This window comes from Ochotona princeps, chromosome 11 (assembly GCF_030435755.1).
Source record: "Ochotona princeps isolate mOchPri1 chromosome 11, mOchPri1.hap1, whole genome shotgun sequence".
Taxonomy (NCBI): domain Eukaryota; kingdom Metazoa; phylum Chordata; class Mammalia; order Lagomorpha; family Ochotonidae; genus Ochotona; species Ochotona princeps.
Window position 1 is genome coordinate 73,537,538 of NC_080842.1, and position 24,161 is coordinate 73,561,698.

The 24,161-nt window shown below is 60.6% G+C and overlaps 1 protein-coding gene across 1 annotated transcript in view; it reads left to right on the plus strand.

Annotated features, from left to right (window-relative positions):
• The window catches only part of LOC101522611 (spondin-2), a 233,880-nt gene that overhangs the window by 72,553 nt on the left and 137,166 nt on the right, over nucleotides 1-24,161 (plus strand). The window lies entirely within an intron of this gene.

Below are 24,161 nucleotides of genomic sequence, written 5' to 3' on the forward strand. Positions count from 1 at the left end.
CACGGCCGAGTATCAGTCTCCTGGTTTACCTGTAAAGTTGCTGTAAATGATGGTGTGTACAGATTTTCTGTTTGATATTCAATTGTAAACTTGTTGTTACAACTGTTAGGGTTCTATTGCTTTTATATGGAATGATATTAAAAAATAAAAATAAACTCTAACTTGCTAGTAACATGCCTGCAGCTGCGTGCCCATGCAGGCATCGCTGGCCGGTATGCTTGTCTGTGTGCAGAGCCTCCGGGGTATGCTGTGTGGTCAGCCCTGTAGTGCCCGGCCCCTCTTGGTCCTGAGGATCCCCTCCCCATGGCTGGACCCTGCTCTCCCCTGACTGCCTCCTGGTGTGTGTGTCCCTTGGCCTGCCCCGAGTGAGTGTGCTGCCTGGTGTGTGTGTGTGTCTCAACCTGCCCTGAGTGTGCCTCCTGGTGTGTGTCCCCTGGCCTGCCCCGAGTGTGCTGCCTGGGGAGGCCTTGGCTCGGGGCTGCGAGGACTGGCAGGAAGTACCAGGCAGCCACGCACTGCAGTTTTGCAGCACTGGCTCTGCCTTGTGGGGAGCAGATGAGAAGGGAGGTGCCCAAAGCGTTGGGCCCTGCAAGGTCCCCTGCTCCGGGACTGAAGAGGTGGCCTGAGGTCCCTGGCCATCAGGGTGGACAGCTCCTGAGCAAAGAGCATGGCCAGTGGTGGTCTGGGCCGTGGGAGCTGAGGGCAGGCCAGCCAGGAGGCCTGAGCTTGTCCTTCAGTGACCTTAAAAGGGACCTGCGGTGTGAGCTTGTCAGCTGGCCCCATAGGAGTCCTGGGGTCCCAGAGCAGATTGCCAGCTTGTGGGGCGGGCAGGAGCTGAGGGAGCCTAGGTGGGCTTAGGCCCTGGGGACCCTTCTGCCATCGGGGGTAGCCTCTAGGGAGACATATCAGGAGCCTTCACATCTGGGGTCAGTTGGTGAGACTCCCTTCAGTCTGGGGGGTCGGTGGCAGTGGTCAGCAGGACCGTGGCTTGAAGCAGGTGGCCAGGGAGGGCACACAGGGTGTGGAGGCGACTGGGTAGACTGCCACCCAGACACCTGCATTCCGGCCAAGCCCCTCTGCCCCGGCTCCTTGCTAGTATGGCATGGAGGCGCACATGATGGCGCAGGTACCTGGACTCCTGCTCCCCACAGGAGAGCTCTTGCGGCCATTTGGGGGTGCCCAGTGGGCGGAAGGAGCCTGTGTCCCACACTTGCCCTGCTTGATTTTTGTTCAACTCCGTCTTCCTGTCTGGGAGGATGTGGGGCGAGGGTGCTTCATTCCTGCTGGCCCTGCTGCCCTTCTCCGGATGCCTTGCCCAAGTTTTTGCAGAATTTCAGCTGCTTGTGGTAAGGGCAAAGATGTCCCATGACCCTGTGCCCCTCCTGGAGCCCAGGGGTCAGGCCCTACTGAGCAAGGGGCACTGTGTCCCAGATGAGACTGCGGCTGAGCCAGGGCTGCCCGCAGGCACCGCCAGCTGGGGCAGCTGGAGCGCCCCTTTCCAGAGCCTCGGTGGGGGGGTGCCAGTGGGCTACTTCAGGCCACTCAGCTGGTGGCTGGCTGATGGCACCATGGGAAAGCCATCACTCCTCCACAGAGTAGCTGCTGGGCAGAAGCTCCTGAGAGCCCTTCAGCCCCACCCAGGCGTGGTTGGGCCTGCTGTGTGGCCACAGGCAGGCAGCTCACCCCTGGGCTTGGGGGTGGCACCAGCAGGGGCAGGGGTCTCCTGTGGCTTTGTGGGCACTGCCCAGCCTCTACCACGAGCCCTTGCTCAGGGTGGGATTCTGCCCTGGTTCCAGACGGGTTGGAGCGGCCCTTCCTGGTCTCTCTCCTCTTCAGGCCCTCCCCAGGAAGCCAGGTCACTCCAGACGGGTCCCTCCCACCCATCAGCCCGGAGAACCCACAGTGCCTGTCCAGTGCTCACTGACCTGGCAGTTGGGGCTCCAGCAGGGGAGGAACCAGGCAGGCAGGGTGGTGGGGTGCCCGAGTGCACGGCGCCATCTGTCGGCCACCCCGTCTGCCTGTGCTGTACTGTCCCCTCTGCTTTCAGAGAGTTGGAGGCTGTGAGGGCATGGGACCCTGGGCTTGCTGACCCCCCACTCACACTATACCCTCCTTGCAGTGTGACAGAGCAGGTGCCCAGGCGATCACCTTGTGAAAGTAGCTGTGTCAGGGTCTGCCCATGAGCAACCAGGTGGGGAGTGTGCAGTGTGCCCACATTCCCCAGGAGCAGGAGGACCAGGTCCCCCAAAGTCCTCCAGGCGTCTTGCAGTGATGGGTTCTCAAGGGAAACAGACTTGCCCTGCCTTGTCAAGCTGCCTTTGCGGGTTCTAAGTTGGGGAATCGTGTTTTCACAGCCTCATGAAACAGGTGTGTTCTCCCCAACCTCCAGTGTCCAGGAGAACCTGGCTTGTCTAGCGGCTGGTTAGCTGGTGATCGTGGTCGCCATCTGAAGCCCAGCCTTCCTCCCAGCTGGAGGGAGCACAGCCTTCCCCGCCTTGGCAGGACACCAGCGGCAGCTGCGGCCTCTATCCCGCCGGACAGGCGGACACTCTGCAGGCTGGACCCCTTTTGTGGATCCCTTTGCTGGGTTGCAAAGGTTCTGCTTCCCAAACAGCTTGTTTTTAGGGCAGCTTTACCTGCCCAGCATGGTGGACAGACTCCTGTCCCCTGTCCTTGCACAGCCTTCCCAATGCACACACACCTCCCAGTGCCACTGCCGGTGCCTGAGGGAGCCCCGAGCTGGTGTGCCGCCTCGCCCCACGGTGCCTGGGGGACTCCGCGAGGCAGACCCGGGTCTGCGAGAGGCACTGCAGGGAGAGGGGGAGCAGGAGCAGTACCTTGTTGCCCCCGCCCCTCCTGGTGGCAGTGACAGGCAAGGGGGGCAGCAGTGAGGACAGCGAGGGCAAGGGCCTGCCCTTGCCCCACAGCACGCCCACTCCCACGGCCTGCCCTCCGCAGCAGGGCAGCCTGCCCGGGCCTGCCCATAGCCATGTGTGCTTGACGGGAGGCAGAGCAGGCACAAGTGCAGATGTGAGAAAAACACTGATGTGAGCATCCCTGGACTTGGAGAAGGTGATGCAGGTGGGGTGGGTGGCCACTGACTGGTCCTTGTCCCCTCACCTTCCCCCAGTCTGGACGTTGTGGAAGGGGTATAAAGCTGGAGTGCCCTGGGACAGATGGCTGTACCTCAGAGTGCTGGTGGTTGGCACGTGAGAATCCCTGGAGTTGACACTGGGCATGGCTCACAGACCAGGCCCCTCTGATGCTGATGGTCTGGCCTGTGTCACCTGGGGCAGGCTGCGTCCTGAGGGAGGCTCTGGGGTGTAGGCTTGAGCTGGTCGCCCTGCCAGTCCATTGCCTGCAGTCGGGGAGCTGGGGTCTGGCGGTGCAGAGGGATAAGGAAGGAGCAGGCCCGTTGGGTTGCTGCAGTACAGCCAGGGCCAGGCCTCCCGGTAGAGGGGCCCTAGGAGTGGAGTGAGGAGGGAGTCTTCGGTGCCTATGGTGCTGGAAAATGAGGCCTCTGGCATCCACACCTCTAAGAGGAAGCTGCGCCCATCAGGTGGGTCAGTAGTGGGCAAGGATGGGGTGGGTTCCCAGAAGGTGGCCCTGGTGTGTGGGGACAGCTGTGCGTGTTTCTGGTGAGTGGTAGGAGCTGTGAGTCGTCCTGGGAGTGGATCCACGTGTGGCCCTGGTGGGGGAGACAGGATCCACGTGTGGCCCTGGTGGGGGGGAGACAGGATCCACGTGTGGCCCTGGTGGGGGGGAGACAGGATCCACGTGTGGCCCTGGTGGGGGGGAGACAGGATCCACGTGTGGCCCTGGTGGGGGGGAGACAGGATCCACGTGTGGCCCTGGTGCTCTGATGTGGATGGGGTGTCCTGGCATACTCTAGCCACCAGGCCAGATGCCAGTTGCCACCTGACCATCTGGGGTGCAGCATCACCTATTGCCCCGCGGCCACCAACGCTCGCATTCAGCATGACCCACGAATGTGGCTCTGTGGGGCTCTCCCACGGCAGGTGTGTACATCTGGCCATGTTGTCACGTGGGTGTCGGTTCCCACCCCATCCTAGCAGTGTGAGCAGTTGCTGCTGGGAACACAGAGAGCAGTCGCCAGTGGACAGACCCCTGCTAGTCACTCCCAAGGGAGACCCTGAAGTCAGAGGCTGTGCTAAGCATGTAGAGGACTCGCCCACCAGGGTGTCCTGGGAAGGGCCTACCAAGGACATGAAGGAAGTGCAAGCCTCATGACTCGCCCAGACCTCTGCCTGGTGCCCAGGAGCCCACAGTGAGGTCCTGGGGTGGGTGGGTGGCAGGGCTGTGGCGTGGTAGCCGGGCCTCAGTTCACAGCCGGGCTTTCCATTGCGGTCCCTGCACCAGGCGTCCAGGGACATGGATTGGGCTGTGAGAGAACCAGGATCCACAGTGACCCCTTCAGGTCGGCCCCCTGCACCGCCTTCTCCGTCTGCCCCCCATGAGGGGGTCCTGCTGGCAGAATGCCCACAGACTGACGGGGGGCGCTGGCTGACCCGCCCTTGGCCTGCGGCGGCGTTTCCGCTCAGGCTGTCTGCGTTCTCTGCAAGGGGCACTCCTGGACTCACCTGTGCCGCTTGGCGGCTGCAGTCACCTGTCACTGTGAATCTGCTGTGCCTCCTCCCGGGCCCGCCTGCCCGCTTTATTTAGTCCAAGGATTTACTGACGGGCTTGCGGGTTCCTCTCGTTTCCAATTCATTAATCGCGCTTTTATCTCCCTCCGCCTCCCGCCCCCGTGGGCTTTCCTTCCGGCTCAGTCCTCCCCTCCCTGTGTCGAATGTTTAGTTCATTTATTTTCAGTCTCTCTTGCTCGGTAATAAAAACATTTAAGACTGTGAATTCGCCGGCGGCCGCCCCGCGGACGGGTGAGGTTCGTCTCTGTAATTGTGAACGGCCCGTCGCCGTTTTATTTACTCCCCGGCTGGGAGTGATTTACAGGCTGGCTGGCTTTGCCTTCTGCTCATGTCTAGGTTCACCGCGTTGATTTAGTCACAAGGTCTGCGAAGATGTTCCCATTGGGGAACGCATGTGCGCGTACACATGTGTCCCCACATGTACGCCCTCATCTTGTGTACACATGCCACTGGGTCATGTGTGTGCCTGTAGGTGTGCTGTGCCCTCTGCGTGTGCACATGCCTGTGTCTGCAAACATGGCTGTTTGCTCCAGGCCTGCCAGCCTGACCCGGGCCTCTCAACACTCTGCAGGGCGGACCACCAGGCAGGGTCACCTCCCTGACACGAACCTGTGGTTATTATTACAGCTGATGAGGCATGTACACCTTGCACATTCCCCCAGATGCCCGAAGTGGCTGGGGCTGAGACAGAGTCTACCCACCCCTACTGGGTGGCCCTGGGTACCAGGCCGGTGAATCAGCCTGGAGCCACTGTCCATGGCCACCTGCAGGTGGCCTCCACTGCTTCCCCAGGAGCCTGTAGAGAGCAGAGCAGCTGCTGTGAAGGGCTTGGCCCCTGAGACACAAGGGTGCTTAGGACTGAGCCTGGTCTGAGCCCTGGTGTGAGCCCTGGTCAGCCTGGTGTGAGCCCTGGTGTGAGCCCTGGTGTGAGCCCTGGTCTGAGCCTGGTGTGAGCCTGGCCTGAACCCTGGTGTGAGCCTGGTCTGAGCCCTGGTCTGAGCCCTGGTCTGAGCCTGGTGTGAGCCCTGGTCTGAGCCTGGTCTGAGCCTTGTTTGAGCCCTGGTCTGAGCCCTGGTGTGAGCCTGGTGTGAGCCTGGTCTGAGCCCTGGCCTGAGCCTGGTGTGAGCCCTGGTCTGAGCCTGGTCTGAGCCCTGGTCTGAGCCTGGTCTGAGCCTGGCCTGAGCCTGGTGTGAGCCCTGGTCTGAGCCCTGGTCTGAGCCTGGTGTGAGCCCTGGTCTGAGCCCTGGTGTGAGCCTGGTCTGAGCCTGGTGTGAGCCTGGTGTGAGCCTGGTCTGAGCTTGGTGTGAGCCCTGGTCTGAGCCTGGTGTGAGCCCTGGTGTGAGCCCTGGTGTGACCCTGGTGTGAGCCTGGTGTAGCCCTGGTGTGAGCCTGGTGTGAGCCTGGTGTGAGCCTGGTCTGAGCCCTGGTCTGGGCCCTGGTGTGAGCCCTGGTCTGAGCCTGGTGTGAGCGTGGTGTGAGCATGGTGTGAGCGTGGTGTGAGCCTGGGCTGAGCCTGGTGTGAGCCTGGTCTGAGCCTGGTCTGACCCTGGTCTGAGCCTGTTCTGAGCCCTGGTCTGAGCCTGGTATGAGCCCTGGTCTGAGCCCACTTGATCCTTTGGCTTCTCCTCTCCCCAGCCCAGGACACAGTGCTCTGTGAGGTCCATGGACGTGTTGCCTGGAGACAGACCTGTGCGTGAAGGTATCTGTGTGCCCGGGTGCGGGGCTTCCTTTAAACCAACTGCAGGCTTAAAGCAGCAGTGGAATGGCCTGGCCGAGGGTGTCAGCCTGGCATCCCGCAAGGGGGCAGCCCCTCCCGTCTTCCAGGCAGGGGAGTCTTGACCCCATCGCTCTGTGTAGAGGCAGGGATACGGTTTAATGTTTTATTTACTTGAAAGAGCAGCTGAGGGAGAAGCAGAGAAAGGGAGAGCGTTTCCTTCTGCTAGGTCAGGGCCGGCCCGGGTAGCTGGGAACTGGGAGCCAGGGGCCAGGGGCTGAGGGCCGGAGGGTCTGTCCTGTTGTCAAGTACGTGGTATCGGCTGTGTGCGCAGGAGCAGGACTTGGACCAGGACCCTGATGTGCGGCCAACTAGAGGGGTCCCCAGTCCCCATCTGCTGCGCTGTCAGCCACCAGGAAGTATGAGCCTGGGCCCCTTCCCCATGGACCCCTGCCTACCCTCCTTGGGTCCAACCTGGTGAGGCTGCTGGGTGCTGGGTCAGGACAGAGGGACTGTTGTGGCGGCCTGAGGGGGTGTCCCCGCCAGGCTTGGTGCTGGGGTGAGGGCCGCTGGATCAGATCAGAGTGCCGCTGAGCTCACTGCTCGCCATCCCAAGCCCCTGCGGGAGCTGCATAACTGCACTATACTCAGTAGCCACTGGATGGCAGCAAAGATTGCCTGTGGGGAAGATGCCGCCCCGAGGGGGTGGGGTGGGGTGCACTGAAGGTGGAGGGCGACCCCTCCTGCCCGGCCCGGGGTCTCGGAGAGCATGGGGGTTCTCCTGGGCCCCAGACCTCCAGCAGGGTGCGGAGGGGCTGCCTGCTCCCAGACCCCTACCTCAACGTGGGCTGTGGCACCCTGTGTGGATCTGGTCTCAAGCCTTGCACAGGTGACGTAGGTGTGGGGAGGACTGGACCTGAGGCCCAGGGAAGGGGCTGCCTCCGCCAGTCGCCCCGACCTGTGGAGGGGGGCTCAGGGGGAAAGGATTGGGCTGCACACCAGGCAGGGGAGCAGTGATGGGGCAGGACCTGGCTGGGCACCTAGGACCCCTGTGACCCCCCCGTGATCCTGGTGATGGGGTGCCCTAGGCACCTGGGTGGCCACAGGGAGACACAGCAAAGCCAGGCTAGGCTTCACTCCTAAGTGGGGCCACCCCCAGGGTCTGTTCGCTGGGCTGTGGGCACACTGTGGGGACAGCTCTCACCGTGCATTCCGGTCTGCAGACAAAGTGGGGCCAGGCTGATGGAGGAGCCCACCCTGAGCATCGATGTAAACTGAACTTCCTAGTGGCCTCTGCGGGGGGGGTGGGATTCGGGCGGGGAGGGACACAGCAGGAAACCACAGTCCCGTCCCTCTAGGTGGGGACGCCATGGGGCCCCCTCACTCACCCGCCAGAGAGGGAACCGGCCAGTGCCGCCCGCCTCAAGTTTTCCCTCCTCCCCAATTAATTAATTTAAATTGACCATTAAGTCAGCGGGGTTGTGATTGATACTTTCATTAGCAGCGCTGTCCGACGCCCCAGGAATGTATGGCGATGTCCAATCTGCGGCGCCCGCGCCTCCAGGCGTGCTGACTTATGGCTGGCACCACGGTGCGCTCGGCTAATTTGAATTCAGATGAGCTGCCGCGGCGTTCCAGAGCCTGGCGGCCGGCCGGCTGACGGATGGCACTCGGGTTATCACAAGGTCAGGGTGCTGGTGCCGCCTGCAGCAGAGGGGGCAGCTGGCACGGCATGGGCTGCCCTGCTCATGTGGGAGCTCTTGGGGACTGGGAGGATGGGCAGTGGGCAGGCCTGGCCTGCTCACCATGTCCCTTGAGTGGCCCTGGGTCCCTATCTGCTGGTCTGAGCCCTGGTCAGAGGCTTCTGAGAACCCTGGGGTCCTTGGAGGCATGAAGCCTGCCCTGCCTCCGGCTCAGGGGTGTGGCTGCCCGGGCTCCTGGGGTGGACAGGGTGGCCGCTGGAGTGTCCTCGTCTCTCTGTGCACCTCCAACCTGTGTTTTGGGCTCATGGCTTTGGGCAGTTGCCCCTTGGTGCTCAGTTCCTTCTGGAAGCTGCCGTCAAGAGTATGGCCTGTAACGTTCCGCTCTCCGCTGCTCCGGGTGTGTGTGGTGGCCAGAGCCCTTCTCTAGCCGGAACACACCACCCACCAGTCAGGGAGGGGAGGACTATGTCTCCTCCTTGCACACCCAGGCTGGCTGCCAGGAGGTCCCTGGTGGAACCGAGAGCTCATCCCCTCCCAAGGGGACAGGAGAGACAAGGTCTCAGACATCCCAGCTCCCCCCATTCCCCAGGGAAGACGAGGTCCGAGCGATGTTCCTGCTCCCCACCCCAGGAAAAATAGGGTCCCAGGATGTCCCTGCGCTCCCCCTCCGGAGAGGAGACAAGGTCCTGGGGAGTCCCTGGCTCTGCTGTGTCAGGGGCACGCCCGGGACTCTCCCAGGACTCCAAGGTGGTGATGTCACTGCTAGGCCCACTGACTGTCCTGTGTCCTTGGTGGCCATGCAGCCACCAAGCCAGTGGTCACTGCCCAGGACAGTTCAGGTGTCTCAGGGCTACATGGGGAGCTTTCACAGGTCTGACTCTCTACTCAGGTGCGGAGAGTCAGTTCTCACACAGGTACCATGAGAGCTGGGGAGTCAGAGGCAAGGCTCCGTGGCATGGGGAGAGACACAGCGGCAGCAGGCAAGAACGCTGTGGGGGCCTGGCACTCAGGCTGCTGAGAGGTCCAGGTGGGTGGGGGTCCCATGGCTCAGAGCAGGTGTGGTACACCTGAGGTGGGCTGTCACATAGCTGAGGCAGGTCTGATATACCTGTGGGGAGATGTAACATACCAGATGGCAGTTGTGAGATCCCTGTGTGCAGAGTGGTGTACCTGAGGGCAGGTGTGGTGTACCCGAGGGCAGGTGTGGTGTACCCGAGGGCCAGGTGTGGTGTACCTGAGGGCAGGTGTGGTGTGTACCTGAGGGCCAGGTGTGGTGTACCTGAGGGCATGTGTGGTGTACCCGAGGGCCAGGTGTGGTGTACCTGAGGGCAGGTATGATATACCCAAGGGCAGGTGTGGTGTACCTGAAGCAGGTGTGGTGTGTACCTGAGGGCAGAATGGTGTGTACCTGAGGGTAGGTGTGGTGTGTACCTGAGGGCAGGATGGTTTGTACCCGAGGGCAGGTGTGGTGTGTACCTGAGGGCAGAATGGTGTGTACCTGAGGGCAGGTGTGGTGTGTACCTGAGGGCAGAATGGTGTGTACCTGAGGGCAGGTGTGGTGTGTACCTGAGGGCAGGATGGTGTGTATCCGAGGGCAGGTGTGGTGTACCTGAGGGCAGGTATGGTGTACCTGAGGGCAGGTGTGGTGTGTACCTGAGGGCAGGTGTGTGTACCTGAAGCAGGTGTGGTGTACCTGAGGGCAGGTGTGGTGTGTACCTGAGGGCAGAATGGTGTGCACCTGAGGGCAGGTGTGGTGTGCCTGAGGGCGGGTGTGGTGTGTACCTGAGGGCAGGTGTGGTGTGCCTGAGGGCGGGTGTGGTGTGTACCTGAGGGCAGGTGTGGTGTACTGTTACTATGATATCCTGGTGGAGCTCTGGGTGGTTATAATTCCATCCAATCTGCTTCCATGTTTCCTTTTTTTTTTCTCATCCTCCTGCACTTTTGAACAGGGCTGGTCCCTGTAGCTTTGCCTGCAGGGGTGTCTGGGCAGGCCTGCCCACTGTTAACACAGTGGAGGGTGGGCCTTACAGCACAGGCTGGCTGCAAGTGGGAGGTTCTGTCATGGAATCTGGAGTCACGGATAGTCTGGGCAGGACACTGGGTTGGCAAATGTCTCCTTAGTTGCCTGGCTGTGTGTGCTATCCCACTGAATATGACAGAGTCAGCCAGCCCTCTGTCATAGGGGGCACCTACCTGGACTGTGTGCAGCCTGCCCTGCCACCACCAGCATGGACAGGGAAAAAGTGGTTGCAGGGGCCTGGGGGCAGCCAGTAGGTAGTGCCTACATGGGTTGGGCAGCCTAGGCAAGGATGAGGTTGCAGCCATCTGTTGAGAGGGCACCCAAGAGGGAGTCAGGCTATTAGGTTGCTGAGTGTACTGTGTGTGTGCTGCATGCATGTGCTAGGGCAGTGTGGCCCATGTGCTCATACATGTGTGCATGTTGTACATGTGTGCTGGGGCAGTGTGATCTGTGTGTGTGTGCTGTTCATGCATGCTGGGGCAGTGTGATCTCTGTGTGTGCTGTTCATGTGTGCTGGGGCAGTGTGATCTGTGTGTGTGTGCTGTTCATGCGTGCTGGGGCAGTGTGATCTGTGTGTGTGCTGTTCATGTATGCTGGGGCAGTGTGACCCATGTGGTCATGTGTGCTGTTCATGCGTGCTGGAACAGTGTGATCTGTGTGTGTGCTGTTCATGCGTACTGGGGCAGTGTGATCTGTGTGTGTGTGCTGTTCATGTATGCTGGGGCAGTGTGACCCATGTGGTCATGTGTGTTGTTCATGCGTGCTGGGGCAGTGTGATCTGTGTGTGTGCTGTTCATGTATGCTGGGGCAGTGTGACCCATGTGGTCATGTGTGCTGTTCATGCATGCTGGGACAGTGTGATCTGTGTGTGTGCTGTTCATGCGTGCTGGGGCAGTGTGATCCATGTGGTCATGTGTGTGTGTGCGCTGTTCATGCATGCTAGGACAGTGTGATCCATGTGTGTGTGTGTGTTGTTCATGCATGCTGGGGCAGTGTGACCCATGTGTTCATGTGTGCTGTTCATGTATGCTGGAACAATGTGACACATGTGGTCATGTGTGCTGTTCATGCGTGCTGGGGCAGTGTGATCTGTGTGAGTGCTGTTCATGCATGCTGGGGCAGTGTGATCCATGTGTCCATGTGTGCTGTTCATGCGTGCTGGAACAGTGTGATCTGTGTGTGAGAGCTCTTCATGTATGCTGGGGCAGTGTGATCTGTGTGTGAGAGCTGTTCATGCATGCTGGGGCAGTGTGACCCATGTGGTCACATGTGCATGCACAAGCTCGTATTGCTGAGTCTTGCAGTGGTGTCTGTGTGTGTCTTGTGTTTGCCATGTGTGCTGTGTGCTTGTGTGAATCAGTGTGTGATCTGTCCCACTGTGAGCCTCTGTGTTGGAGCACACGGTGAGGTCTGCTCACCTGTAACGGTGTGAACAGATGCTGTTGTGAGTGCACACACGCTCCTGAATGTGATGCGTGTGTGTGCTGACATGGCTGCCCAGGTGTGTGTGCCAAGACCTGTGTGAGTCTGTGTATTTCTGTCTGTGCACATGTGCCAGTGTGTATGCATGTTAGCATTGTACAGTTTGTACACAGTGCACTGTGAACGTGTGTGTATACGTGTGTGCCTGTTTGTGCAGGTTGTGTGTGTGATCCAGTGTGTGCACACGTGCATATGTGTGTGCCTGAGGAGGACTAGATGTTCCCGGGACATGTGTGTGCCTGAGGAGGGCTCAGCCCCCTTCTCTTCTGGGCTGCAGGACCTCCGTGCCTGGCCACGTTGACCCTCAGTGCCCGGTGCGTCGGCCGACCTGGTGTAAATACAGCCGTGTGTGTGCCAGAGAAACACCAGATGCACGGGAGATTTAAAGCGCCTGTTGTGTATTTAAAAGAATTATATCTTGTTTATGGTTTGGTATAAAACACACAGCTGATTTATGGAGCGGCCGGTCCCTCACGGAGGAAATCTCACTTCAATCATAAATGGCAGGGTTTGATTTAAGAATTCATTCTTTAATGGGTCTGCAATGTTCAAATTTAAACCCATTCAATTCATCAGCCAAATATTCAATATGGGCGCAAGGAACTCATTTAGGCAAACAGAGACTTTTCATATAAATTTTCCGGGAGATTTCTCCATCGATCCCGCAGTTTAGCGCAAAATGATTTGTGCGATACATTCTCAGGAATCAATGCCGCTGGTCAATGGCTCCCAGACGGCCACCCCCTGCCCTCTGCCACGAGTGGATGGGGCCCAGGAGTCCACCTGCTGCTGACGCTGGGCGGTCCTGGGAAGGCAACCAGCTGGAGCTGGGCAGGGACCTTGGGCCCAGGGCGCAGCTGCAGAGCTCAGAGGCCTCCTGGGGGCCAGGCAGCTGACTGCTAGATGGGAGCCGAAAGCCGGGGGGCATGACGCGGCTGGGGGCAGGTCCATGCTGAGAAAGATGAGCAAGTGGGAGAAGCCCAGGTCTTAGGGTTGGACAGCCTGTGCCCTGCCCACTGGGGTTCATGGCTTCTCTGGACCTCCCAGCCAGGTGCCTAGGCCCGGCCCTCCCCTCTCCCAGCCATGGTGTCCCTTCCCGCTGCCCCCTTCAACCAGGCCCTGGGTCTGCGCCCTCCCCTGCCCTCCCAGGAGGAGTCATGGGCTTCTCCACCATGGCCCCCCTCACCTGTGGGACTGAGTGGCAGGGCTGTATTGACCTCATCACCAACTCTTTGTCACCTGCACTGCTCAGCACAAGCCATGCTGTTTAGCCCAGGCGGGCCTCAGTGGTGGTGACAGCTGGGGTCCCCCGTACCCCCATCAGAACACAGAGTCTGCCTGGCAGCCGGGGTGTGGTCACTACCAGGGCCCTTAGTCGTCTCTTGGTGACAGGGTGGTGGGGGCCAGTGGGAACAGGGCTGCAACAGAGGGGATACTAGGTGTGACCCTTCCTTGGCCAAGTCCCTGGAGTGGCCAGGGGCCTCTATGGGGATGAGAGTCCCAAGGCCCCGGACCATTGCCAAAATTCCGGCTGATGACCACTGCCTGGCCCACACCAACTCTAGGGTCCTGTCACTGCATGCTCAGAGCAGCTGGGGGCCCTGCAGGGCGCAGATCCCAGGAACAGGCTCCCAGGCCCCAGAGCTCAGCAGCCACCACACCAGCATCCAGCCGATGGTGCGGTGGCCTGGTGAGCAGAGGTGGGCAGTCAGGATCCCCGTAGCCCAGTTCTGGTGGTGACCATGGGCCATGGTGCCATTGGGTGTGGGGAGGCCAGCCCTGATTGCTCCTACCTGGGACCTGAGCCCCTCATGGCTGGAGGCATGGGCAGGTGATCTTTAGGCCTAGGAGGGCCTGATTTCAGCCTTGGGGACCCCCACCCCCGTCTGACTCTCCCCAGGCACTCCTTGAGCTTCCCTGCCTCTGGGCCTCTCCGTGCAGGGCCCGCTCCCTGCTCTCCAGCTGGCTGGAACCCCCTGGGGTGCAGGGAGGGGATGTCGCGGCCCCACATCCGGAGCCAGGCGCCCTACATGCGCGGGGTCTCCGCGCCCAACCAGGCCTGGCTGCTCTAGGGGGCGGCAATGGAGGGTGGGGATCGAGGCTCGGACTGGTGGCCCGAAGTAATTCCTTCTCTCTCCGGAGCGCATTTGCTCTCTTATTGTTTATTTTCGGGCTGCAGCCGCAATTTTCGAGGCCGCTGCCGATCCTCGTCGCAGATACCACACGGGTCACCTGTCATCCCCGGGAGGTCAGCAATTCATTTAAAGTTCCATCACTCCCCGCACCGCAGCCAGACGCCCCGCGAGCCAGGCCCGCCCCGCCGCACCCTGCCTGCTGCCGGCCTGCCTAAAAGCGCTGCCATTTGGAGGCTGTTTTGCCAGGCGGGGGCTCCCCCAGGCCCGCCCTCCTGCCCGGGGCTCTTAGGATGGAATTATCCAATTATGCGACCCGCAGGCCCGCCCCAACATCTCTGCCACCTCACGGAGCAGCTGGTTCTCTCCGGACAGCAGGCAGGGACCACAGGCCAGGACCAGGGCAGGACACAGGCCACAGAGCAGCTCAGAGCAGGACCAGGCTGGGTCCTACAGATTGGTCCCGAGGATGAGGATGAAGGGCTTGGCCTGGGCAACCCCACTACCAGGAGCTGTCACAGGTGTCCACTCCCACCCCGGGCGCAGTCCCCAACAAGTATGGGGTCCTGTAGGAAGGGCCCCTCTACACTGCTGCTGGTCCCCACCCCCTGTACTGTGGCCAGGGGCCAGCTCCTCCCCTCCTCCCTTTTCCTGAAAGCCACTGGGAGCCCTGGTCCCTCCTGGCACCCCTCCACCCTGCCAGTCCTCCCATCGCCTCTTCAGGGCTTGAGGCTCTGGGGGCCGCAGGCACCCTCCGGGCTGACCCCCAGCTGGATCAGAGTGGCTGAGGAGTGGAGAAGGGGGTGAAGGCAGGAGGATGTAGGTTTTGGCCAGAGGCAGGGTCAAGGCTGGGCTGAACTCCCTGAAGAACACCTGTGTGTGTCTAGGGGGAAATTCCTTTCCTTCTCTGAGTCCAGAGTCCCCCCTCCAGCCTCACTGCTGTGTCAAAGGACTCTACAAGAACTTGGTCATTTGTACCCACTCCCTGTCCGTCACCCATTTACCCACCCACCTGTCCATCAGCCTACCCATCCACCCATCCACCCACTCATCCATCTATCCACCCACCCATTCATCCATCTACCCATCCATCCACCCACTCATTCATTCATCCACCCACCCATCCACCCATCCACCCACTCATCCATCCATCCACCCACCCATTCACCCATCTACCCATCCATCCACCCATCCACTCATTCATCCATCCACCCATCCATCCATCCACCCACCCACCCATCCATCCATCCACTCACCTGTCTACCCATTCACCCACTCATCCACCCAGCCATCCACCCATCCATCTACCCATCCATTCATCCATCCATCCATCTATCCACCCATCACCCATTCATCCATCCATCCATCCACCCACTCACTCACCCATCCATCCACTCACCTGTCCACTGACTCACCCACTCATCCACCCAGCCATCCACCCATCCATCTACCCACATGCCCATCTACCCACCCACTTCCACCCATGCATCACTCATCATCAGCTCAACTCTCTACCCTGCATCCATGTATCTATGCATTCCTCCTTTTGTCTACTTACCTATCAGCACATTCATCATCCAACCATCCATTCACTCACCCAGTAACTCATCCATCTTCCTCCTCTTTCCTCTCTTCCTCCCTCTTTCCCCCCCTCCCGCCCCCATCCTGTCTCTATCCAGGACACCAGTGGGAAGCCCGTGATCTCACTCAGGTTCCTGTGCCACCTGCTGACCCCCTGTCCGGGGACAAGGTGGGGTGGTTAGGTTCCTGGTGGCCTCGTCCTGAGGTACACCGAGTCCTGCTGAGCCCCAAGGTGTTCAACACAGCCTGTGTGGCTACCTGGACAGATCTCCGTCTTCCTCTGCTGCTGTCCCGCCCTACTTGGGGCAGGCCCAGGACCAGCTGGGTTAGCCTCACCCCACAGGCACTGCTGCTCACCCTCAGAGCCCTCCGGAGAGCACCCTAAATTCCATGTGCCCCGCTCTCCATGACCCCAGTCACCAAGGGTCAGCCTGTTGGGGGGTGGGGCTGAACACTGGCTCCCGTGGGTGGGAGGGCGCCCCTCTGCAGTGCCCATGGCCCACGCCGCCACCCGGGAGAGGAGAGAGAGATAACGGATGGGCAGTATTTTAAGGCATATTAACCCAATTACAAGTATATTTTTACAATCACAGCTCCAACATTTATCACGCAGCATTTATTAGGCCTGGCGCGGGGCTGTGTGACATGAGGCTGTGGGACGGGGCATTCCATCACGTGCCGCCCGCGCCCGGCGCTCCAGCCCGCAGCTCTTAAACCGCATGATTTTATCAAAATCTTCGGAAATTGAAGCAATCACTAAAAGGTGTCGGGGAATTAAAATGTTCTGTCTCGGTGAAAGAGATACACTCTGTGTAACATACATCAGCGCTCCTTTGGTTAAAGGCATGTCGCCCTGCGGGGCCTCAGCGCCCATCCCTCAGGCGGAGGGTCCCTGGGGCCGGCTGCGGCAGTGCCCCCATCTCTCCCCTTCTACGTCTCCCTCCTCCAGCCTCTCTCCCCCGCTTCTCTCTCCTCCCCCATTTCTGCCTCCCCCTCCCCCTTCCTCTCCTTCCCATTCTCTCTCCCCCTTCCCTCCCCTCTTTTCTCCTCCTCCTCTTCCTCCATGTCCCCCCACCCCCAATGGATCAGGGCAGGGGAAGGGGGTGAGCATGGGGGCCATTTCCAGAATTCTCTGTGTCTCAGCCACACTCAGGACTGCTGTAGGTTTTTGGTTTGGTCTGAGGCTCCAGGGCTGGATAAGGGGCCAAGCCAGTAGCCCTGCTACTGCCCATAGGCGGGGGGCAAGGGGACAGGAGGGGCTGTTGTGCCTGGGGCACCTTTTGGGTCTCTCCCCTGGTCCTGCCCACACCAGCGCCCAGCTCCATGGGGCACCAGGCAGGCGCTGGACTTCTGGGGCCGCAGCAGACTGGAGGCCTAGTGGTCACTGCAGTGGACCCAGGGCACAGAGCCGAGGTAGGGCTGGGGATGGGGGACCTGGCCACCTGGGGGCCACCATGGTACCCCAGGGCCTGTGCAGCCTCCCTGTCCCCAGCAGCCGGTCAACCTAAGGGTCCCCAGCTGGGCACCAGGTGCTTGCTGTCCAAACAGAAGGCTGGGCCCGACTTCGGTCCTCCTGCCCCACCGCCTGCGTCCTCCTGCTCATCTGATGGCTAACGTGGTCTCTCTCTTCCGCCCACAGCCCCTGGCACAGGACTGGGCCCAGGGGTGGCTCACGGCCAGGCACGCAGCGCGCATGCCTACGCAGGAGGCGTGAACTTCCGGAAACGTGGACACTCGCCACCCTCGCCCTTCCCTCCAGGAAGGCCTCCAAGCTCGGCGGAGAAGTGGGGACCCCTCCCCTGGGAACCCTGGCCCGGATTTCCTGCTGGTCTTCTGCGCGTGCGCGTGTACGCAAGGTCAGGAGTGATGCAGCCGCGTCTTTTGTGTTCTCAATTTAATTGTCGCGCTCCTTGGCTCTCCTAAAAAGATCAGTAAAAACCGCTAATTTGATCAATACTTAATTTTTTCCGCCGAAGCGCGCCTCTTCTGCTGGTCCGTGATAAGCAGGCGGCGGGGCAGGGGACAGGGGGAGCTGTCAGGGATCTCCGTGGCGGCGCGGCCGGTCCGCCACTTAGAGCCGTGTAATTTATACCCCGGCAGCCGCTCCACAATTACCCTGTCTCCCGCTGTCGACGCTATCGCGCTATCTCCAAATAGATCCGGCCCGGCTGGTCCACGCACGAGCCCGCAGGACAAACGACGCCATCCCTCATCCCGCGAGTCCGGGCCAGATAAGTCCCTTAAACAGGGGGCCATTTGTCAGCCGGTGCGCGCCGGCTACTTACAAGCCGCTCCTTTGTTTGGGCTCTTTGCAGGTTCCCGAGCGATTGATCTACCGAGGGTGGGGGGCGCCGGCATGGAGGGGCAGCCCCACGTGAGGTGGCTGGGCCGGGGGCAGGCCTGGACGGGTCCGGGCTGAACCGACGCCCCAGGACCGGACTGGGCGCCCAAGGCAAGAGGCTGGGCGCTTCTGCAGACCCTAAGCGCAGGCACCCCGGGAAGCCTGCTGCGGAATGGAGGGTGAGGCTTGACTGCCACCTGCCCTCGCTGCGGAGCCCACTGGCCACGCGCCACCAGCTCCTGCTGGCCTAGGGAGACCAGGCAGGAGTCACGGAGGCACCGGACTGGTCCCGGTGCCAGGCACCTTCTGGGACTCTGTGCAGCTGGCCTGCAGCTTTGCCGCCTCTGAGACCCCCTAGAGTCCCCACAGCTGCATCCTGTGAGTGAGGGCCTGCCCTAGACCTGGGAGAGCTGGGGTGCTGGGGCCTGACCCCTCGGAGCTGGGTGGAGGCAGAGCAGATCTGGAGTGAAGGGGGCCTCCGGTGCTGCCTGGCCCAGCCCCAGATACTACCACATCTGAAAAGGAAAGGGACAGAGACTTCAGTCTAAGGCGTGGGCGCAGTTACACAGCAGGCTAAGCCTCTGCCTTCAATGCCACGTGAGCCACAGCCAACACACAGCAGGAGCCTGGCAGAACATGCGAGGGGAAGACACGCAGGGGCCAGAGTCCCAGCAGGCGCTGCAGGGGAGGGCCGCCCACCCTCCCCACACCTACACAGACACACAGGGACCAGGTGGAGCGGACGATTGTTCAGTTGCAATGTCCTGGAACCAAAGTGGCTTCTCTCAAAACACATGTTCATCCATGGTTGAACTCACAAAGGGACAACTCTGGAATTTTCGTGTCAGAATAAACTCTTGTGGAACCTGGTGCAGTGGCGCAGTGGCTAAATCCTCACCTTGCAAGTACTGGGATCCCATGTGGGCTCCGGTTCTTGTCCCGGTGGCCCCGCTTCCCATCCAGCTCTGTGCTTGCAGTCTGGGAAAGCAGTGGGGGACAGACCAAAGGCTGGGGACCCTGTACCCACGTGGGAACCCGGGAGAGGCTCCTGGCTCCTGATGGGCTCAGCTCCGGCCCTTGCGGCCATGTGGGAGTGAGCCAGCGGATGGAATCTTTGTCTCTCCTCTCTGCATTTCCAGTAGAATGTTCTGTGCGAGGATGGTGAACTGCGAGGACATGCCCCTTGTCACACCAGGCACTGCCAGAAGACAAGCACTATGGGAGTGCAAGGAGGAGCACCACACTGAGCAGGGAGGAGCACCACAGCAGAGAGGAGCACCACAGCAGAGAGGAGCAACACACTGAGCAGAGAGGAGCACCACACTGACCTTGGAGGAGCACCACACTGAGCAGGGAGGACCACCACACTGACCTTGGAGAAGCACCACACTGAGCAGGGAGGAGCACCACACTGAGCAGGGAGGACCACCACACTGACCTTGGAGGAGCACCACACTGAGCAGGGAGGAGCACCACACTGAGCAGGGAGGAGCACCACACTGAGCAGGGAGGACCACCACACTGACCTTGGAGAAGCACCACACTGAGCAGGGAGGAGCACCACACTGAGCAGGGAGGACCACCACACTGACCTTGGAGGAGCACCACACTGAGCAGGGAGGAGCACCACACTGACCTTGGAGGAGCACCACACTGAGCAGGGAGGACCACCACACTGACCTTGGAGAAGCACCACACTGAGCAGGGAGGAGCACCACACTGACCTTGGAGGAGCACCACACTGAGCAGGGAGGAGCACCACGCTGACCTTGGAGGAGCACCACACTGACCTTGGAGGAGCACCACACTGAGCAGGGAGGAGCACCACACTGAGCAGGGAGGACCACCACACTGAGCAGGGAGGAGCACCACACTGACCTTGGAGGAGCACCACACTGACCTTGGAGGAGCACCACACTGAGCAGGGAGGAGCACCACACTGACCTTGGAGGAGCACCACACTGAGCTTGGAGGAGCACCACACTGAGCAGGGAGGAGCACCACACTGACCTTGGAGGAGCACCACACTGAGCTTGGAGGAGCACCACACTGAGCAGGGAGGAGCACCACACTGACCTTGGAGGAGCACAGCAGAGAGGAGTACCACACTGAGCAGGGAGGAGCACCACACTGACCTTGGAGGAGCACCACACTGAGCAGGGAGGAGCACCACGCTGACCTTGGAGGAGCACCACACTGACCTTGGAGGAGCACCACACTGAGCAGGGAGGAGCACCACACTGACCTTGGAGGAGCACCACACTGACCTTGGAGGAGCACCACACTGAGCAGGACTTGGAAGCCTGACTGCTCAGCAGCTGCCTCTTTCTCAGGGACAGGTGTTGGATGCAGGAGTATGGTTCCCAGGTCAGCTCTGCCACTGGGCACCAGTGACAATAGACAGTGTGTTTGGAGACTGCTGAGAAGGGAGAGTGTGTGAGGTCACATGTGTGTCGTCTACTTTGTTGTGATGTCACATGTGTGATTTGCTCTATGTAGGAGCCCACCGTGTTGACATGCTTCAAACCATCACATAGTCTGTGATGGATGGCACCAGGCCGTGCAGAATCAGAGTGGGCACGTTAGACGCCTGCCCGTCCCTTGAGGGTGGGCGGGATCTCGCCTGCTGGCCAGGAGCAGGGGTCCAAGCAGGGAGAAGCCCTAACAGCCTGGCCCAAGACTCCAGACTGGGGTCCCTCAAGCTCTGGGCGTAGAGCTAGGAACCTTGTCCTCCTGTCCCTGCTAAGAGCTGGGCAGGACAGGCTGGGGACGGTGTCTCTGTGAGACATGGGGAGGGGTGGGCTGCATTGCCCTCCAAGCATGCGGCAGATGCCTCTCTGCCCAGAGCTGCCACCCACATCCCTCTCCCCAGACCTTGGCACAGTGGGGGCAGTGTGCACCAGGGGCTGTCTGCCCCAGCCTCAGCTGCCCTTCCTATGGGTCCTGTTTCTGCACCCCCAGAGCTGCTGTGTCCACGCCCTCACTCCAACGTGTGTTAGAGGGGTGTTTGGGAGCCTATCATATCTCCACGGCTCTGAAGGGGAACCTTGAAGGGGAGGGAGCCGGCACTGGGGCATAGCACGTTAAGCCTTCACCTGCAACACTGGCACCCATATGGGTGCTGGTTCTAGTCCCACCTACTCCACTTCCCATCCAACTCCCTGCCGGGGGCCTGAGAGAGCAGCGGAGGACGGTCTTAGTGCCTGGCTGCTATGCAGGACCGGAGGCTAGGCTGGACCCTGCAGCACAGGGTGAGGCACTGGGTGGGCCCAGAAGGCGTGCTCAGGTGGAGACAGGTGTGGTCCCCCAGCCAGGCTTCCTCCTGTCCACTCCCCTGGCTCCCGCCTGGCCCCCTCCTCCAGGCTTCCTGTCCAAGACATCAGCCCCCAGTCCCTCGCTCCAAGGCCTTGGACATGGCAGGGCCCTCAGAGGCCAGTGCCCAAGCAGGTGGGTGCTCAGGGGCTCAGCGGGGCAGCAGGGGAGGGCCCTGTGAGGGATTCAGTGACACACCCACTGTGCATATAGGGTCCCCTGGCCAGCCTCAGTCACCACCAGGGGGTACTGTGCCAAATACCCGGCAGGCATGGCCCAGCACCCTCAGGGTGGGGGTGGGTGGGCAGTGGGTGTGACTCAGATCTCAGACGACTGTCCTTCTGGGCTGCCCACTGGGTGGGCACAAGGCTGAAGTCTGGCCTGACTGGAGATACCCAGGCTGCCACCTGGGGCCCCCTGCTAGCTCCTTCCCCAACCACTCCTGACCTCCCAGCTTGCTCACAGGGACTATAAATGTTGGTTTTCTTGTTAGGGTGCAGTTAGGGTGAGGGAGAGTTGAGTGCGGGTGAGAGTTAGGATAAAAGGGTTGGGTTTAAGGTTTTAAGGTTTAGGTTTAGGGTTAGAGTTAGGGTTACGAGTGGGTTTAGGGTAACAGGAACATTGGATTTAGAATTTAGTGTTATCATTAGGTTCATGGTTAGATTTGATGTTCGGCTAAGGGTTTGGTTCAGGGTTAGGTAAGGTATGGTTGGTTTTAGCATTTAGGGTTAAGCTTAGTGATAGGGTTGGGGTTAAGTTAGTGGAGTTAGAGTTATTCTTAGGTTTGGGTTTGTGTTGGTGTCAGGATAAGGGTTAATATTAGGGTTAGGCTTAGGGTTAGCTTAAGGTTAGGGTTAGAGTTAGGGTTAGGGTTTAAAGTTACAGAGTGTTGGGTTTAGTGTTAGGGTTAGGCTTGGGGTTGGTGTCAGCGAGAGCTTGTTTACGGTTAGGGTTAGGGTTAGAGTTTAGGTCATGTTTAGAGTTAGGGTTAGTGAGAGTTGGATTAGGGTTAGGGTTAGGGAGATTGGGTTTTTGGTTAAGGGTTAGGGAGGCCGAATGCTACCCCCACCCCTTACTAGTAGGTCACTCCAGCTGTGTATTGCACACCAAATCCTGCAGCCCCTGGCTCCGACAACATGGCTTGTGACGCTAGGAGTTAGAGATGGCTGCCTGTAAGGAACACAGTACTGGGCACTTGGTACCTGGGACATTAGTGGGTCCCCAAGCCGCCTCCATTTCCCATACTTAGGGTCCCTTGCCTTTTAGTCCTGGGACCCCAAGACTGCACCTCCCTGCCCCTACGTGTGGTCAGGCGTCCCTGGTTCTCCTGTGCCCACAGAGATGCCAGCCAGCCATTCCTTTTCATTTGCATGAACTGTTTGCACTCCCACACGTGTGCCCTGTCACCCTGGGCGTCACCCACTCCCACACGTGTCCCCTCTCACCCTGGGCGTCACCCACTCCCACACGTGTCCCCTCTCACCCTGGGCGTCACCCACTCCCACACGTGTCCCCTCTCACCCTGGGCGTCACCCACTCCCACACGTGTCCCCTCCCACCCTGGGCGTCACCCACTCCCACACGTGTCCCCTCCCACCCTGGGCGTCACCCACTCCCACACGTGTGCCCTGTCACCCTGGGCGTCACCCACTCCCACACGTGTCCCCTGTCACCCTGGGCGTCACCCACTTCCACACGTGTCCCCTCTCACCCTGGGCGTCACCCACTCCCACACGTGTCCCCTCTCACCCTGGGCGTCACCCACTCCCACACGTGTCCCCTCTCACCCTGGGCGTCACATTCATACATATCTGTATGCACACATACACACTCGTGCCCACTGCTGTCTCCTCAGTCACCCCAGTACCTTAGCTGCTGGGGTCAGCTTTGCCAGTGGGATATCTTTGGCTGTCACTCAGGGGTCTTGAACTGGAGTGGGCTGAGGTTCCCCTTGTCTTCCAGGGAGGACCAGAGGCAGCAGCAGGGGGCTGTGCAGTCTCTGCTCCCTTGAACCATGTCCACTAGCACATGAGCCCTAAGGGACAAGGTCTCTGGATCCCGCTCCTGCATCCTGCAGCCCATTGAGAATGCAGGAGTGAGCCTTCAAGCAGGACCTGCCCCATGCACCAGGATGGGCAGATCATGGTCAAGCTCACACTGTGCCCACTGCCCTTAGTGCTGCAGGGCCAGCGGTGCCACCTGGGCATAGCCCTGGCCCTGTGGAGGCTGCAGCTGTCACAGGAGTGGGCTGGTGGCCTATTCCCTACCCCAAGATTTCCAGTGGTCAGCAGTCAGCGGGTGCTGGCCCGCCAGGAGCCAGGCTCCCTGCCCATGCAGAGCAGGGGCACATCCTAGCAAGGAGACCTAGGGGCAGGGGTCCCTGGAGGAGGAGGGGGAGCAGCAGCAGGGGGAGAGGTGTCAGCCCCTGCCCTAGCTCTGCCCTGGCTCCTGCGGGGGGGGGGGGGGGCAGCCCAGCCGAGTTCTGGAAGCTTCCTTCACGGCCCTGCGCGTGCGCTGGGGGCCAGGCGCGGGGGCAGGGCCGAGGCTGTGGGCACACACTCCCGCCGTCCATCATCGCAGGGTGACAGCGCGGGCCGCGGAGTTCATTACAGGGACCATGAATTGTTGGAGGTAATTTAGATTACAATTTAAAGTTTAATTTAAAAATCTATCAACAAATGTGGAAGTACTCGGGGAACGTTTTAAAATGCGCTTTAATCTCAGCCGCACAAATGGGTTTTCAGGCTCCAAGCCGCATCACCTGGAGCGCAAACTTTACTGCGCCTTTAATTAAATTACAAACACAAAGCATAATTAACTTTTTATTTTTATTTCATCTGCACCATTGTCCCTCCCCAGTCGATATTTTGCGGCCGCGGGAGCTGCTGCTCCCGGGCAGCTCTCGGCGGGCGTGCGGGACCGCGCCCACTCAGGACAGGGCGGTCCAGGCCCGCAGTACCCTCTTCCTGCCCCCGCGCCGGGCCACAAAGGACCCTGGTCCCGGCCCGTCCACCGCCGAGCGGCCCGGGATGGCCTGGGCGCCCGGGCCGGCTCCTGGGCCATCTGCACAGGGCCTGGGACCAGCAGGTGAGCCTCAGGGTGCGCCCCCGAACCCGCCGCGCAGGCGCTGAGCTGGGCCCCTCGCTTGCCCCTCGCAGCAGCCCGGGGCCCTGGGCCGGGGAGGGGCTGTGTCCAGGGCGCGCGCGCCT